Source organism: Macaca fascicularis, chromosome 15, assembly GCF_037993035.2.
Source record: "Macaca fascicularis isolate 582-1 chromosome 15, T2T-MFA8v1.1".
In the NCBI taxonomy this organism is placed as follows: Eukaryota; Metazoa; Chordata; class Mammalia; order Primates; family Cercopithecidae; genus Macaca; species Macaca fascicularis.
Window position 1 is genome coordinate 67,663,719 of NC_088389.1, and position 19,562 is coordinate 67,683,280.

The window sequence follows — 19,562 nt, forward strand, 5'->3', positions numbered from 1 at the left end:
CCAAAGTAAAGGGTGACAATCAATACATAATCAAGTAGAATCATAGATTGCCTTAATAGAATAAAACAATGACTTTAATGGGTTTAATAACAAAGCAGCTAATAATTAAACTAAGTATGTTTTTATTCATTTATTACTTTCATATTTAGAATAGTGCTGTGGATTAGGGAATAAAATATAGCAAGATGAGCAGAGATTTCTTTGTCTCTCTATATTCATCCCACCTTTTGGGATGTACGCCTTTTCAGTGGATAGACCCTGTTCTCTTTATGCCAAGAAAATGTAGGATGAATTGTGAATAATTCACATTATGAATGAATACTCTTGACATCACACTAAGAGCAGGATTTTCACTCACAGTAAGTGGAGTAAAAGTGATGCAATGGGAAAATAAATGGTGGGTTTCCTGAAGGAAATTAACCCTTATGGATACAAAGCAGTGTTGGATTTTAGGTGACCCAGCCCAGACAATTATGTCAAACCATTCGAGCAGGATACAGAACTCTAGAAACCATACATTTAAAAGATAATTTATAAAACAGGTGTTATTGAGAGACTGGGCTCTCAATAAATTTGAAAAACATATTTCTTGGAAAAGAAAATGCTTATTTATATGAAAAAACTTTTTCATATACAAAGGGATTAAACCTTCCACTAATTTCCCATTTCAATGAAGCAATTAGGATGTTTATCTTAGAAAGGAAAACAGTAGGGGATGGGCACGGTGGCTCACGCCTGTAATCCCAACACTTTGGGAAGCCAAGGAGGGTGGATCACGAGGTCAGGAAATCGAGACCATCCTGGCTAACACAGTGAAACCACATCTCTACTAAAAATACAAAAAATTAGCCGGGCGTGGTGGCGGGTGCCTGTAGTCTCAGCTACTCGGGAGGCTGAGGCAGGAGAATGGCGTGAACGTGGGAGGCGGAGCTTGCAGTGAGTGGAGATCGCGCCACTGCACTCCAGCCTGGGTGACAGAGCGAGACTCCGTCTCAAAACAAAACAAACACACAAACAAAAAGCAGCTCACGTGACAAAATATTTCTGATACAAAATATTTTTCAATACATAGAATAACGAACAAGAAGCTGTACAATCTGTCCCCATGTACATCTCTTCCTCCTTTCCTAATAATCCCTTCACCCTTACTCTATTCTAGCCACCAGCCCATTTAGGAGTTTCTTGAACCGAGACTTGGCAGTATCTTTGAGCGTTTTGTGGAGTACTCTGCTTTCAAAATGCCTTATGGTTATCTTCACCATTTTAGGTTGGAACTCATATGTCTCTTCCTTAAGAGAAAATTTTCAAATTGCTTCAACCTAAAATTCCCGATTCCTCTCCCCACCTTAAGTTTTTTTCTTCTTTGTCTTCAACAGCACCCGGCAGATGCTATGTTGTTCTTATTTGTTGTGTTTTACATCAGCCTCCCCTAACTAGAAGATAAGCCCTTAGAGCACAGAGAGTTTTGTCTGTTTTGTTCACTATTGTGTTTTCAGTGTCATAATAGTTCTCTCCCACAGAATATACAGCTAATACAGATCTTTTATTAAGTATAACCTATACATTAGTTTTAAAATCTGTATAGTAAATACAGCCGTTCCATTTTGGTAGTTTCATTTCAGGGAAAAAGGCTGTTTTTGCTTTTTTGAATATTAATATTAAAGGATAAGTCAAACAGATGCTATGTTTTATAAACAGACATTGTATAAACAGCTGCTAAATTAAAATATATTGGCCTTTACAATACTTTCAATATAATTAAAGCTCACTCAAAGACAGCTAAGTCTACATTAATATCCATAAATTACGAATTATTTTGGAATCTGTGATGTTTACATTCTTATATTACCAAATAGAATGATAACTATAAAACAAAACAACAGGAGAGAATAAATGAAGATTTTAATTTGCAATCAACACTCAATCCCCAGCACTAAATGCGAATTGGAACCTCATGAATAGTGAAAAACTGCTAGAACAAAATGCCAGAAATTGATGTCAGAAAGCAGTTAGTTGCCAAACTGTTGATTTTTCCTCCTCTCTCTCTAATACTGCATTACAGAAATACTACAAATGTGGTTAGAACTACAGAGAAAGAAATGAAGAGTGGAACAGGTATCATAATTTTGTTGTTGTTGTTGTTGTTAGAACTCTCCTTTTACTGTTTTTAGCTCTTCCTTCTCCTTTTCTGCCTCTTGCTCAGTATGTTTTTCTTCTGTCATATGTCTTTCCCAGATTCTTGATGAACAATTTCTCTCAGCTCTCAGCAGTGCCTTTGATACACAAAATTGAAATTGTTTAGGAAGATGGATGCATTCAGCGTGAGAAACGGCAGGCAGCCAAAGAGCTGTCCCTGAGTGACAGATAGTTGACAGAAGGCCGTGGACCTTTTATAGAAAAAGACAGGAAGCTAGGATTCTGTAATCAACTACACAAGAGGCAAGAAAGATGGTCCGGAGTTTCGATATAACTGAAAGCCTTCTGTGTGGAAGGTCACGAATCTCAACCTTCTGAAGATTTACCAATCATCAAACTCTAGAAAGACACCTCTCTGATTACTTGATCTGTATTTCCCCTTTCTCTGACTCAAAGTCACACAGCTCTCATGACTAGCAAGTAATTTGCCTTCCCCACTTCTAAATTGCCACTGGTTAGCTGCCATAGGCAGAAGCACCTGCTGTGACTGTCTGGCACTGAAGAGACTTTTCTCTGGTATTTAGATCCGTCCATTGAGCCATTTCTGCTTTGTAGGTCCAATGGAACAGCTTGATATATTTCCCTCTTCTGGGAATATACAACTTTTGCAAAGCTTACTGCCGAAGGAAGGTAGGTGGCTGGAGGGATGAGTATTATGTGTCATTTCCTCAACTCATAAACTCAGAACAAGTCAGAGATTCTAGGATCAGAGTGAACCTTATTTTTAACTGCATAGCTCACCTGCAATGATCTGCAAATGGCTGTTATCTGGGAAATCTAATGAGAAAAAAAGAAATAAAGAGAAAGAGATAAAAGCAAGCATATAAACATTACATATGTCAGAAAATTATAATTTTCATGAAGAAAATTAAGGAAAGATAAGATGCTTGAAGGTGATGCTAATTAATCTAAGGTAGCATTCTCTGACAAGGTGATATTTGATGAGAGATCTCAGTTCCTATCCTATATTATGCCCCACTAATATGTAAGCTCAGTAAGGGTAAGGATTTATTTTTACTCATACTCTAAATTAATTTTCTAGAACAGTGCTGACACATATTGATCAAAAGTATTTGTTTAAACATTTGGTAAATTAAATAATATTATCTTCAGGCTTCTCTTTCTAAAAGAGCATGCAATTTGTAATGTACATTCGAATATTTCTATTCAAATTTTAATTATATGATTTCTTTCTAAAAGTTTAATCCTTAGCCATCAGATATGGCTAACTAGAGCTATTCATTACTCCAAAATTTCTGTCTTTTTGTTAAAAACAAAAAGAAATCCACAGAAATGACAAATCGATACAATGGAAGTAGAGACAGTCCTTTGCCCTTTCAGATCAATTCATTTTATGGTTTTCATATCCTCCTTTTGGGGAATGCCTGTTTTGGTGCTCATAATGTAGCATAAAATTCTCTTTTTGATGAATTTCATTTTTCTCTTGGAAGGAAAGAGAAAAATTTGCCATGGATAGCACAGTCAAGCCAACCTTTTTGGCATCTACTTGTCAGATGTGTGACTTAACATATAAAATAAGAAAGCAAGAATAAAGGCAAGAGGGCACTTGGCACCTTTAGAGATTAATAGGTCTTAGAATCTTTCCCCTCCAAATTATTAATGCAAATTGACCTAGTTCAAAGTGGTCAAGGTGAAGCATTTCTGTGGTATGTATTTAAAATGCTATTTCGGTTTCAAAAAGTAATGTCTAAAAGCCTGGAGAACAAAAGATGAGTAAGGCAGTAAGAAGGTCAGCAGAGGACAGTCAAGGTTATGGAACTGGAGTACGTTTTGAAGCTGTGGACAGTGCTGAATTACTTGGTTTTCCTAAGTACTTAAATAAAAGTAATCTACATATGTTTGCAGATGAATTATATTTACACTGTAGGCAAAATTTGTGAAGTGAATATGGGATCATTTATAACCTTCATCTTATTTCTTAAAATTGATGCCTTGCTATAGATAATAGGTTTAAAGAAGTAGAATATTTTCTTTTTTGAGTTTAGCACAATAGAAATCAAAATAGGAAAAATAATAAGATACTATTTATATTTTGTATAGCAAGAATGTATGTGATTTTTGTGACTCACCTCTGGGGGTTGTCCAGATTAGGTCACGCAGTATCTAAGTTTCTGGGAGGAGGCAGGAAGCTATTATCAGCATGATTTTTTTTTTTAATTGTTGTACTTTTTTATTGTTTTGTTTTCCAGTATTTTCAACCCATGGTTGGTTGAATCTGCATATGCAGAACCCTTGTATACAAAGGGCAGACTGTATGTAAATTATGTTTATCTGTATTTCTTTTTTCTGTTGTGAAATCCTTGCTTAGTCTGAAGATAATTTAGTCTGGTCTGATTTATGTCTGCTTAATAAAAATGAAAGATTTAGCAGACCCATAGACATCTATTTGCATGAATTAACTTATATGAGAGGCTTGTGTTTATTTTTCTCTCTTACTGAAGGAGAAGAGATCTTAGTGAATGTAGAGGTGGGGACTGGGAGAAGGGTTAGGGATTAAGAACAGGCGAATGTAGTGGATAATAGGTCATGTGCGCCTGCTTTTGATAGCACTGTAGGTGAATTTTTAAGGAGATTTGTGGGGGGAAAGGTGGAAAGGAAAGGGGTGATACAGGAGAATGGAAACAGGAGGATGACTCTCTGGAGAGAAATGTTGGTAGCAGGAGCTAAATAATCTTGTTGGTAGCAGGAGCTAAATAATCTGTTTCAATGAGATAATTTGTGATACAGCTCAAAAACTTAAAGTATAATAATAATTTTTAAAAAACCACTAATTTTTTAGTGTAATTTATTATACGGCTGTATCAGCATGATTATACAAATGTAGCTTGAAGGCAACCTTTGATTCTCATTCTTTCATTGCTTTAGGGGACAGAAAGAATACATATATAGACAATAAAAGTGATTTAGTTGAAACATTCTATAGAATTTAGGCACAGAAAAAATGGCATGTCAAGTGTATAGTTATGTATGTGCATAGTTATGTATGTGCAAGTAAACATGTATGTGCATGCATATACCTGGGAACTCACGGATGTTTCTACTTTGACATATGGCATTAACTTAGCTGACCTTTTATTACTTTCTGAAGAGTAAACTTACATAATTTCAGATATGTGAAACAAATAACAATATAAAATATTTAAGATGTTTTTCTGTTTTAAAATGTTTTAAATATATTTTTGCTATTCTGTTTTCTGTCATTCATACAGAGTTTATAATTTAACAAACTTATTCACTCATTGCTTATTTTTACTTTATTACTTAATTTTTAAAACATGCAAAGGGTTTGTAAATTATATACATATACACAATATATGTAATGTTATTATTTATTTATTACATGTTACTTATTACATATTTATTAATTACATTTTATAGTGTTTATTCCTAGAGCAGTAGTTTTCAAATGCGTAATACATTTAAATAACTAATCTTAAATTCAAAACATACTTAGAATTTCAATTTGTAAAATACAGAACATAGCACAGGCCCCTCAGCTTTTCAGTATATTATACCTTTTTACTAGGGACAGGTAGTTATGGATTAAAACAGAAAAAATAATATTGATGTTAGATCCTATTTTAAAAGTGGGCATTCTAAAGTGGAATCCACCTCTTCTATTTCATAAAATAAATATGCAAATTAAGTTAACTAGTATGTATTGAACTCAATATTTTTGTTCTTTCAGTACAGTTCACACATATACATATGCCGTCAGAGATAGAAAGTAAATTTTAGAAAAAAAGATACAAGTTTTCCTAAATGAAAAAAAATTAAGAGAAAACACACAGTGAAAGACTTTATAGCAAAAAACCCCACATCTCTTTGCCCCATAAAAGAAACTTTTATTTTAATGAGCACCTAAAAAAAGAGAGGTTCAGAAAGGTTAAAAATAAAAGGCATATAGAAAACCATTGTGGTTCTTATCTTATCAGTCTCATATAAATCAAGCCAAAAAATATTATTTTATATAAAGAAGACCTTACAATGCTAAAGACAAAGAAAAATTGTGGATATCTATTTACTAAAAATACAGCAATATTTCCATTAAAAAGCTAATAAGACGTAAAAAGAATTAGAAAGAACCTCAACAATTATAAGATAACTTAGGACATAGCTTGCAAAGCGAGACAGAATCAGTATTAGGGATGAAAGATACAGTGACACATTATCAATAAGGTAGACCTTATAGAAGCACATGGAACATTTACAAACACTGGCAATACATTAAGCTACAAAGAAAATCTCCATAAATTCCAAAATACAGAAATGGTACAAAAATTCTCTGAACACAATGCAATAAAATTAGAATCTGTTACCAAATAAAACACTTATGCAATAAGAATGCAAAAATAAATTAATATCAAGCACAAAGAAATCAAGATTCTAGAGAAATTAGAATCAAAAAAGTGGAGAGAAGAAACTATTATAAAAGCAGAATTCAGTGAGTTATTGAGGAAAAATAAAACTAATAAACAGATAAGCTGAACTATTTTAAAAATAATAAAATAATAAACCAGTTATATAAACAAAGGGGAGATAACAGGTACATAAAACCTAAGTTCTTCCTAGCTACTTGGGAGACTGACATGAAAGGGTCACCTGAGCCCAGGAGTCTAAGGCTATAGTAGACTATGACTGTGCCTGTGATTAGCTACTGCACTCAAACTTGGGCAGCAAAATAAGAACAGTGTGTCTCTAAAATTAAATAAAAAGACTTAACAGGGAGGAAATGGCCATCAAAAGCAAGGATATTACAAAATTCACAAGAGATTTTGTGCACAATTGCATGTACATATATTTTAAAATCTAGAGTATGTGCATACTTTTTGAGATAAATAAAATATACACAAGCTCATTGCAGACAGAGTTTAAACAGAATAATTTTCATAGAAGAAATAGAAAAATGTGACAAAAAGCTCTCTCCTGCATGAAAGCACCAGGCCCAGAGAGCTTCACATGCATATTCACAAATATATTAAAAGATTTTATTATTCAAATGTTACTTAAACTATTAGAAGGCATTGAAAAATAAATAAAACTTCCAAAGATTTTATATAATAGATATAACTATGATACTAAAAGCTGAAAAGGTTAAATACAAAAAAGAAAACTGTTGATTAACCTCCCTTCTAAAGAATAAAGTAAACATTTGAACTATCATTTAATTAGAAAGAATCCAAGAGGATATTAAAACTATAATAATTATGTTTTACATTATGTATAAAATTATAAAACATTATTCCACATCAGTAAGTCTATTGACAGATCTTATGTTAACTGATATAATAGAAAAATCTCATGATCATCTTACTAGAAGCTGAAAGGGAATTTGACATAATTTAAAATCCATTCCTTAATGTACTCAATAAAATAGAAACAGATATAGAAACATGGATTTTTTTTTTACATGATAAAGTATAACCCACAAAACTCTACATCATACTTTATAGAAATTATTACATGTCTACATCTAATTCCAAGAAAAGGGTGACTTACATTACTGCTACTACTTTACATGTTTTCAAAGTGTTAGCCAATGAAATTAGGCAAAAGAAAACTATTAGAGTCATAAAACTTGAAAAGAAACAGAGTGAATTTGTACTTATTTTGTTAGGGAGAAAGAGATGACCCAGACTACCGGGTTTATTTTTCCCTTTGACAACATAGATATGAGTATTAATAACATTTGGTGTTATCAATACTGAGGTACCAATATCATGGTACACCGAATGATCTGAAAGGGATAGAAGATAAGAGAATATCATATTTAGGCATGCACTCTACTGTCATAGCAACCTTGGCCTTCATCCATCATTGTGCCTAACTTGCATAATTGCGTGGCTTTCTTGTCACTATCAAGTGGATTTTATTCACTTTGTAGCGTTTAGTTTAAATGCATATCATTTATGTATTTTAGAATTGCCAGTTTACTCATGGATACTGAGACATATTGGAAGACTGGTTATATTCTTGGATATTTCTTGAACATATTTGTTCTCATTTTCTATATATCTTATATTTCCAATTTTCCCTGCCCTGTAATGAAACTGACTCTTTTCATTCTATGTAGAGATTTGATCAGGAAGAGAAACACTGTGGGCAAGTAAAAACATCCTAGCAAAGAGCTTAAATAATTTTTAAAAGAGGTAGAGTTCACCATGTGGCCTTTCCTTTCTGTTTCCTGCATGTCTTTGTTTCATTGTCTGTGAAATTATCCTCAGTCTCATACTGACATTGTTTATGTGGGTTGAATAAAAATAATATTGACATTATGAAATGGAAAGCTCTATGTAAATGAGATGCATTATTTTTACAAAAGAATATTTTGGAAAAATTGGAACATAACCACTTAAGGGGTGGAACATAGCAGCTGTTGAAGAGTACACTTAGAAAACTACAATTTGGATGACAGTGCCAGGATCTGCTGTCTAGTTTTATTTTTCAAAATGAAATTACTGAGAGAATTTAGCTCTGCAACAAAGTACAATTATCTTAATATGAAAAGGCCAGAGAACAAGGGTTAATAACCTAATCTCTTTCAGGGTGTTGGTTTTAATTTGATACCAAAAAATGAGCTGATTTACATATTACCAAAATGGAACACAGATTAATAATACTTGAGTTTTCAGTGGCCAAATCCTCCTCCTTATTCTTGGAGCCCACAGTTCTATTGTTGTCTCTATCTTACTATAGGGAGAACCTAAAGCATTTATAGTATCAGACAAAGATTGATCAGATTATCAAAGCCCATAATCTTGCAAAAATTAGTTGACAAATATCGTAAACTTCAGAAAAAGAGCAAATATATAATGTAAGTGGGTGATTGTCATTATCTCTTTTTCCAACCTAGATAAATTTATGTAGCATTGGGTAGAAATTGTCTGTCTTTGTTCCACTCCCCAATATCAATTCCATCCATGTTAAGGTACAGAAGAGATCAAGCGGAAATCAACTTTGAGATGTAAACTAGATAAATTCTACTAGAAATAAACTTTATTAGAAAGCATGTCTGATTGAGTTGAATGCTTAACATTTATAGGTACGATATCTTTAATTGTATTACCTATGGAATAATTGTTAATATTGTTCAATTATAGCCTTAACCTGGTACCATGGTTCTCTTTTTTATAGCAAATTGATCATTTTTCTACATAACATAATCATGCTTACATTTAAAAAATATATCTTGTATAAAAGTACAATTACATTATTGATTGGACAGGAAAGCAATAATTAATGTCATTTGAATATGTTATTTTACTTTAGAACAATGATGTGAATATGAGTCTCATATATCTTCCAAGTTTGAAAAAGAAAAGCTATCTATCTGTGTATAATACATTATTCTCTAGGTCATATATATATATATATATATATATATATTTTTTTTTTTTTTTGAATCAGGTAGTCGCATGACCTGGCTCTCACGGTTGCACGTGCCATGTACCTATCATGTAATTCCTAGTCCCCTTTCCTGCCATAGCCAACCTTGAGGCCCAGGCTGATTGGATTGTAGGATAACCTGGTCGTGCCTGTGTCAGCCTAATTTCAGAGTGGCCACAGCAAACAAAGCTCCTGAAACTGATGTTTCACGTGTAGTGTGAACAAGAAATTGAGCTTTTTAAGTCAAATTCACTGAAAGTGGGGTGGTTGTTAACCACTGCAAATTAGTTCATAGTTGCTCTTTACACTTCAGGGATAGTAATGAAAGTGAACCTATGTAAACATAAGTTAAAAGGTAAGAGAAGACATAGTCAGAATTGAAAACACATAAAATAACTGTAACAAAGAGAACATAATGACTCCTTTAATAGTTCATATAATTAATGGTCAATCTGTTTTACCAGAAAAAACAATAATAAATATCTAAATGACCTTTGTAATAAACAGAAATCTCCTGAGATTCAAATTAGGTAATTCATTTTAATTGACTTGGAAAAAGTTACAAGGGAATTTTATAAGGATTTTTATTGCCCATCTTACTAAATACATATGTGCCAAGGAAACGGAAGGATCATTAAAATTTTCAAGACACCAATAAATTTAGCACAGTTCTAGTCGTGAACAGGACAGAGCAAGGGTTGAAATATTGGGCACTTTTACATTCTTTGTTTCATATATCTGAAACACATTTATTTTAATAGGATATATCTGTTTTTCTATATGCAAGAAAGAATAAAAGCTAAAACAAAAGAAAAGGATTCCATAGAAATATTATTCAAAATTTATTTTTACATAACCAAAGTTTTAACTCACATTTTGCTATCCATAGCAAAAGGTTAAAAGAAAAGACTTGGAACCAACTCAAATGCCCACCAGTTATAGACTGGATAAAGAGTGCAGCAAATATATACCATGGAATACTATGTAGCCATGCAAAAGGATGAGTTCATGTCCTTTGCAGGGACATGGATGAAGCTGGAAACCGTCATTCTCAGCATACTAACACAGGAACAGAAAACCAAACACCGCATATTCTCACTCGTAAGTGGGAGTTGAATGAGAGCACATGGGCACAGGGTGGGGAACATCACACACCAGGGCCTGTTGGGGGCTGGGGGGCTAGGGGAGGGATAGCATTAGGAGAAATATGTAATGCAGTTGATGGGACAATGGGTGCAGTAAACCACCATGGCACGTGTATATCTATGTACCAAACCTGCACGTTCTGCACATATATCCCAGAACTTAAAGTATAATAATAAAAAAAGAACTGAAACTACAAAAAAAAAAAAAGAAAATCTTAGATGCTTTTAAATCCAAGATGTGGAGATTAAAAGTTTAATGTAATTAGCCTTCAAATTACTGATATTCTAATCAACAAAGACCCAGCTTTGTACTCCCATTTTCTAATGAAAAGTTATCCAATAGTTTCAGCATATTTAGGAATGAAGTGTTTTCTGTAATATGAATAAATTTATCCTACCCAAGATGATACATACAATAGAGATTAATAAGACAATCTGTAAGAAGAATATCTTGTATTTATTTATTTTTATAAGCACAATTCCCTTATTACAAAAATGTCACAAATAATTAGCACGCTGTCAAGGTCCAATCAGGAGATAATCCTCATGGCCCTGGCAGGTCTTAAGCAGTATGACTACTTAGTTTGATACTCGAATGGCGTTCTTCTTTAAACAAGCGAAATCTATGAAACTATCAGAAGTCTGGAAAGATATGAATAAAAGGAATAATGCCATGGCAAGTGTGTCTGTACACTGCGCTTAGTACTCTGCAGCACTTCTGAAATATGAGCAACACAGTTTCCAGCATGAACCTGACAGTTCCCATATGCCCAGAACTTTTGACTACTTCTTATCCCAAAGACACCCCGTGTGGGGCACTAGAAAAAAAAAAAAAAAAGGTTACAATTGTTATCTTATTTTAATAGTACTTCATTTGACATTCTCTTTACATAAATTACACCATTAAGTAAGAAGAGAGTCAGATTTATTGTAAAACTAATGCAACTGGTGTTTCTTTAAGCTCTTGGGCCTCTGTGAGTGCTGGAGTTTATTGAATGTTTTGGGTAGAGATCGGAAGCCAGATTGCAATTATTTGGCTAAACAAACCTCACAACACAGGTACCTAGATTACCAAGGCTACTATATATTTTTTTCGTTCTGAAAATATGTTCACTTTCGTATCTCATTGTGTATTTGTTCTATATCATTCTTTTTCTCAAATGGAGCTCTCTAACTTTCATAAGATTTTGATCTCCTCAAACCTAAATCCTTATCCCAGGGGGGAAAAATGAGATTAAAGATCTCTGCTAAACCCATCACTAATTTATAACATAGAACATTTGTACGACTTATCTATTGCCGTTTTAATGCTAATAACCCTCAAAACTCAGTGACATAGAACAATGAGCATTTGTTTAGCTCGGGTCTGTAGGGGAGTGATTTCATCTAGGCTCACTCACAAGCCTAGAGTCGCTGTCAGGAATCTGAGCTAGGATGCCTTTAGCTTTGATGACTGGGATGACTTGGCTCATTCCATGTTTCTCATCTTCTAGTGGGCTATACTGGGAATGTCCTCACAGTAATGGCACAGGGAAAGGGTAAGCAGAGGAAACACACCTAACTTGTTCAAGTATCTCTGTATCCCATCCACTAACACCTCATTGACCAAATCAAATCATGTGGATGGTATAACAGAATCAAGGGGGCAAAAATGACTTGTAACTTTGGAAATTGTTAATTAGGATATATTCAGTCTTTACCTTTTAAAGATACATATTGAGATATTTGCTGTTGAAATTACATGAGATCTTGAATTTGCTTCAAAATATTATAAAGAAAGGGAAATGGATGGGATGAGATGAAGCAAGACTGATAATGAGGCCGGGCGCGGTGGCTCAAGCCTGTAATCCCAGCACTGTGGGAGGCCGAGACGGGCGGATCACGAGGTCAGGAGATCGAGACCATCCTGGCTAACACGGTGAAACCCCGTCTCTACTAAAAAATACAAAAAACTAGCCGGGCGCGGTGGCGGGCGCCTGTAGTCCCAGCTACTCCGGAGGCTGAGGCAGGAGAATGGCGTGAACCCGGGAGGCGGAGCTTGCAGTGAGCTGAGATCCGGCCACTGCACTCCAGCCTGGGCGGCAGAGCGAGACTCCGTCTCAAAAAAAAAAAAAAAAAAAAAAAGACTGATAATGAGTTGATAAATTGTATGGCTGGGAAATGAGTACACCGTGTTCATTGTACTATTCTCTTGACTTTTGGACACATTTTGGGGAGGCTTTATCAGTCATTTATTTCATTAAGAATATAGGGGCTATTTTTAGCAATAATGTACTCTTTTACTTATAATTATGTTATATAATGTCTAGAGCAATTTGGAGAATATATATTAGCTGATAAAATATTATTTAATTGTATTTTAAAAAGAACATATGTCTTATCCAATACATATCTTCAAGGATGTGTTTATTTCTGGTTAATTTCAACATGAGTTTGTGTATTAACGGTGATTTACTGAGTAACATCTGTGCACCACGCCCATTTCTAGGCTCTGGCCATAAAGAATGGAACAGATGAATGGGGTTTCTGATCTTGAGGTTTTCATGGTTGTATTAGTCTTCTATCGCTGCTATAACACAGTTCCACAATATTGATGGCTTAACCAGTACAAAAACAGTATCTTGTATTTCTTAAGTCGAAAGTCCAGTATGGGACATTAAATCCAGGTGTTGGCAGGCCTGCATGTCTTTCAGAAAGCTCTAGGGGAGAATCAGTTTCCTTGCATTTTCTATGCTCTAGAGATCACCCACATTCCTTGACTTGTGATTCCTTTCTTCCATCTTCAAAGCCAGCAATGTTGCACCCGTCTGTGATTTTCTTCCATAACCACATGTCTATCTGAATGACTACAGTCAGGAAAGTTTCTCTACTTGTAAGGATTCCTGTGATTAGATTAGGCATACCAGCTGCAATCTAGGATAATTGCTCCATCTCAAGGTCCTTAAATTTGACCACATCTAGAACCACATCCCTTTAGCCATGTTAGGTAACGTGTTTCAGGCTCAGATTTCAGAATGTTGACATCTCTGGAAGGCCGTTTTTCTGCCTATCACAATAGGTAAATGCTGCGAAGAAGCAAATTAATGAATTAAATAATTAAGCAAACACTGTCTGACACTTTCAGACACTGATATATACTATAAAAGTCTGTAAAAGAGTGATACAATAGTCAATTATTTGCAACTTGTGTGTAAGAGAAGGCCTCACTAAGGAAGGGATGTTTAAACTGAGACTTCTGACAAATAGAGATCACCTTGCAAAGTGATGTAGGCAGATAATTCCTAGTAAAGGCAAAGCTAATGTAAATGTCCAAGGTGGGAGAATAGAAAGAAGGCAAATGGGCTAGGCCCTAGAGAGCTAAGGGGAAAGTAGCATTTCATGAGATTGGAGAGTTAGTAAGGGTCCAGATTTATTGGCTTATTTATTGTCTGATTTACCCTGTTGTAGGTTCTGAACTTTGTACCAATTGCCAAGGAAAGCTAAGTAGAGAAAGGAAATAATCTGATTTATGTTTAAAGGTAATATCTGGCTGCTTTGTGAATAATAAACTGTAGCTTTCTGTTCTCCAAAGCACCTATCATGACCTTGGCTGTTAAGTCCTAAATTAGTAATTTAATTAAAATTCCTATGTTACTTAGCAAAATACTTTTTGTAAATTAATATGTTTAAGTTTTGAAAATAATCCAGTATGAGATTTTGGAATTGATACTGAAAAGCTAAGTAAAATTGGATGAACTTAGTTATTTGTTTTAAATAAGAACTACATTCTTCCTTCAGTAGAGATAATTCTGATATTTGGCATTTACCTCAAAGGTTCAAATAGGAATGTGAACAATGTATTTACATATATTTTTAACAAATTCTAGTGTATGGGATATGTCATCATATTTTTAAAGCTAAAGAAGAAAATAAATCATACACTATGCTATTGTTTCAAAACTAGTGCTATTGTTTAAATTTATAGGGATGTGGCAACAATTTTACAAGGTTTATTTTGTATCTATAGATTAAAATTCATAGAAATGGCAGGAGCTGGATGAAAGAAACAATATCTTATCAGTAATATACATTATTTTGATGAATGGGAGAGAATGATCCATGTTTATGGCATACACTGTGCTAAACAGATAAACTGTGGAGATTTCTGTTGTAATATATTCTGCTTAAAGGATCAGCCTATAGGCCAGGCATGGTGGCTCATGCCTGTAATCCTAGCACTTTGGGAAGCTGAGTTGGGCAAATCACAAGGTCAGGAGTTTGAGACCAGCCTCGCCAACATGATGAAACCCCGTCTCTACTAAAAATACAAAAATGTAGCTGGGCATGGTGGCAGGTGCCTGTAATCCCAGGTACTTGAGATACTGAGGCAGGAGAATCACTTGAACCCGGAAGGTGGAGGTTGCAGTGAGCCAAGATCGTGCCACTCCACTCCAGCGCAGGCGACAGTGCAAAACTCCGTCTCAAAAAAACAAAAACAAACAAACGAAACACACACACAAAAATCAGCCTGTAAGCAGTTATGTAATTAGGAGTAGTTTAGGTGGTAAAAAATTTGCACACATTAGAAGACAGTAGATAGAGAGAAACCAAAATACCAAAGTTGACTACAGAAGATGTATATTAACCTCCACCCCTGCCCCACTCATCCTATCAGAACCAAGGTACCAAGTTCACTTTTTGGCAATAAAACGTTCTAAAATATATTCTCTTACATATGGCTTCAATATATATCCATCTGTCTGAGTTCCATGATACACTTATATATCCAGCCTAGCACTCTGGTGAGTTTTGGAAACTTGATAATATCAAATTAAAATTTAGGATTTACATTTTGAGAAATAAAATTACGGTCGAATTTTTAAAAATTGTATTTTTATTTGCAAGACCAATAATTTTAACAAATTATTGTATAATTACATAAAGATAAGTTCACAAACTTCATGGTAATTTTGAAGTTATATGCTTTAATACAATGTGAAACCGATTTTTATTTCTATTGAAGCCATCGAGACTGTCTGTATGTATGTGTGTGTGTGTGTGTGTGTGTGTGTAAAACGTTACAGTATAACTTCATAACCACACTCTCCTAAGAAAGGATGTTTTTGATATAATATTTGTCAATAATTTAAAACAAACATAACCTAATTTTAAATACAAATCCCTGTTTTCTTTGGGCACCAGGACTATTTCTGATGCAGTTCATGTTTACTGTGCTAACAGTTTTGGCATTTCCAGTTTCCTTCAATAATCCACATTCAAAATAATAGCTAATTCATTGGAAATAGACATTCTTTGTAAATACTCCTGTAAAATTAAAATAATTAACCTATCATTATGGAAGAGTATTTTTCTATACAATTTGAACAGAATCTATTATTGCATCAGCTTTCTACAAATAAAGATATAACAGAAACTAAAGCATTTTCTTTCACCCTCTACCCCAATGAATGAGTAAGAAGAAGCAACACTCAACAAAGTTCTTTGTTTTCTACTTCCTTTTTAATATCCTCTTGCTTTTCTGAAGACCAAGAAAAAGTAATAGAGCAATTAATCATATGATATTCCTCTCCTGACAGCACTGGCCTCTTATTATATTTATCACTGTGCTACTAAGCCTCTTTCTGCGACATCCTCCAGCTTGTCATAGCTTTCCCAGTAACTCTACATGCTATCAATTATTTAGCACAAGCAGCATTATGCATCCCTTCACGGATGATTATTTAGGAAGAGAAATCAATAAACAGAAAGTGCATTAAAACTCATGTAGTAACAAAAATAATCTTCCCTGTACCTTGCACAAAAGGAGTTATCAAAAACCAGTTAGAGTTAACTTGCACTGGTAACATAATATTTATTTATTATTTTTATTTTTTTTGAGATGGAGTTTCGCTTTTGTTGCCCAGGCTGGAGTGCGATGGCCCGGTCTTAGCTCGCTGCAACTTCTGCCTCCCAGGTTCAAGCAATTCTCCTGCCTCAGCCTCTGGAGTAGCTGGGATTACGCACCATGACACCTGGCTAATCTTTATATTTTCAGTAGAAACGGGGTTTCACCATGTTGATCAGGCTGGTCTTGAACTCCTGACCTCAAGTGATCCACCCGCCTTGGCCTCCCAAAGTGCTGGGATTACAGGCATAAGCCATCGCACCTGGCTTATATTTTTTAATAGTAAAGCATTATCGCCTGAAGGCTCCAACTTGCTCATAGATTCTTTAGAGGGGATACAAGTTTGTTTTCCTGTAAGAGAAATTTTAAACTTTCAGATTTTGACAGACCACGAGAGCAACAAAATCACAGCTTGTTGGTCATTTTTCTGGGCATGAGTTTCAATGACTGAAATACTCTGATAGGTCTTTTGGAAGTGGCCCGTTCTCTTATAAGTAGGGAGATTCCAGAAAGAATTAATATCTAGATGAAATTAATATTTGCTAGGCAATCTCATAGTCATTCAGGTACATCTCAATCTCAAGTTACTTCTCAATGTATTGCAAAGGCACAATGAGACAGACCTTAGATTCCCTAAGAAGGCAGTTTTCTTCCAGAGGTCACTGGGTAATACTTCAAGTCCTTTTAAGTGCTTGCATCCAGAATATTATTTCAAAAAGCAGCCTCTAAAATGTTATTATTGCTTCTTTCCACCACTGAATGAAAGGTGTCCATTCTGATGAGTGCATTGATTGTGAGATTTATAGCATGACACTTTGGCGACAATTCACCTTGCTCTGAATATTCCCAGGCAATGGAGCGGAAGAGGAGTACTGAGTCATTTCTGACTAGGCAGAAGGCATATTTCATAACACAGACTTAGCATCCTTGAGATTCCCATGGCTACTTATGTTCTTCATCCTTCATTTTACATAAACCTGAAAAGGATCAAGATTGTTGACTTCATTCAGCAGTATCTCCCTTAAAGGAGAAAGACTAGACTTTTGACTTATAAAGGAAGGTCTTAGTGTCCATTACAAAATAATAAATATTCATGTTTATATTCTAGAATAGCAGGGATCAGACAGGTTTTGAAATCACTTATAAGAATGTGAAATTATAAATGCCAGGATACAATATGTGTGAGTACACAAATGGCTTTAGAATTTACTGTCTGGACCAAATAATCAATGATATCTCTAATATGGTTATTTTTAATGTTTGTTTTAGTGGTAACTGTGATACTGTTTACAGTTCCTTGGGATGCCTAAATGGAGTTAAACACAGGAGTACTTGCAATATGATAAGGATAATGAGCAGTTTATGTCCTCAGAGTTTCACATATAAGGATACCATGTCTTTCTGATAATAAAGCTTTGCTTATCTCTATGTTGATATATTTGGTAAAAATACAGAAATATGATTAAATTTTCTGGTCATATTGCATCAAAAGGCATAATTTCAATTCAGTATTTGTGTTTCTATTACCCTTTCATTAATTTCATTTTATTTTTCTCCACATTAAGTAATAAACCATGTTTAAATATACTAATAGCAAAGAAAAAGATAAAGTCACGTCCATGCTCCCAGGTCAGTCTCTACAATGAAGCTATCTTGTTTTCTCTTTTCTTAGAAACCTCAGGCATAAAAGACAATGGGACTAAGAAATGTGTTGATTAAAAAAAAATATAGGAAGTGACAGCAGGAACACAGTACTACCTTAATTACCGAAGCCATTTGTAACTTTGGGTGTCAGCTAACACTTATTCTGCCTAGGTGGTGTTCTGATTTATACGAGTGTTCGAAAGATATAATGTCTTTCCCAGAGGATTTTATTAGAATCTAATGATTCAACTTGAATGAAGAAAACATAAAAACGTGTGTGTTCAGGAAAGGCAGAAGCTGGAGGTCAGCTGTGAGGAGACACACTTAGTGAGACAGATGAGTCTCGGCCTGAGGCACCTCAACCCATCCACATTCTTCTTCCACTATTAGTTTTATATTTTCTTCATAAAAGCAAGATTTTTTTTTCTCAAAAAGACACCTGTGCTTTTCATGTCTGCATTCTGATAAGGAAAATAGTCAAGAGAAATCATCAAAGTTTTAAAGAATGACCACTAATTGAATTACTTTAGACAATAAAAATGCAACTGTTCTTTGCATCCGAATGAGTCCTACCATTCAATTTTTCAAATAAAGTAAAAAAAAAAAAAAAAGGAGTAATTTTTGCTCACAAAGGGAGTGATGGTTTAGTAACTTTAGTATTGGGAAATTCAAATTAGCTTTATGCTGCATAGTCCTTGAAACAAAACCTGGAAAGAATTCTATTAGATTTCTACTATCCCAGTAGAAAGCAGAAGGAGCAATACTAGATGAAAACACAGGGGGAAAACTACACGACATTGATCTGGGAAATGATTTGTTTTAGATTTGGCAAGAGCATGGGCAACAAAAGCAAAAATAGACAAATTGTATTATGTCTAAATAAAAAACTTCTGCATAAGAAAGGAAACAACACAGTGAATATACAACTTACAGTATGGGAGACAATGTTTGCAAGCTGTAGATCTGTTAGAGATTAATATCCAAATTATATAAGGAATTCAAACAATTCTAGAGAAAAGACACAAATAATCCAATTTAAAACTGGTCAAAGGTTCTGAATATATATTTCTCAAAAGAAGACATACAAATGGACAGCAGATGCAGGAAAAATGCTCAACATCACTAATAATTAGTGAAATGCAAATTAAAATCACAATGATATAATACATCATGTCTTTCAGAAATGCTATTGTAAAAAGAATGAAACATAACAAGGGTTGGTGAAGATGTGGAGAAAAGGTAACCCTTGTACATTGTTGGTGGATAGATGTTTGTATAGTCATTTA

General features: G+C 34.4%; 1 long non-coding RNA gene across 1 annotated transcript; it reads left to right on the forward strand.

Moving 5' to 3' along the window:
• The first annotated feature begins 12,156 nt into the window (after positions 1-12,156).
• On the forward strand, positions 12,157-18,904 carry LOC135967557 (uncharacterized). Its single transcript, XR_010581731.1, has 2 exons — positions 12,157-12,286; positions 18,305-18,904. It is a non-coding gene; the product is annotated as an uncharacterized lncRNA (long non-coding RNA).
• Positions 18,905-19,562: the final 658 nt, after the last annotated feature.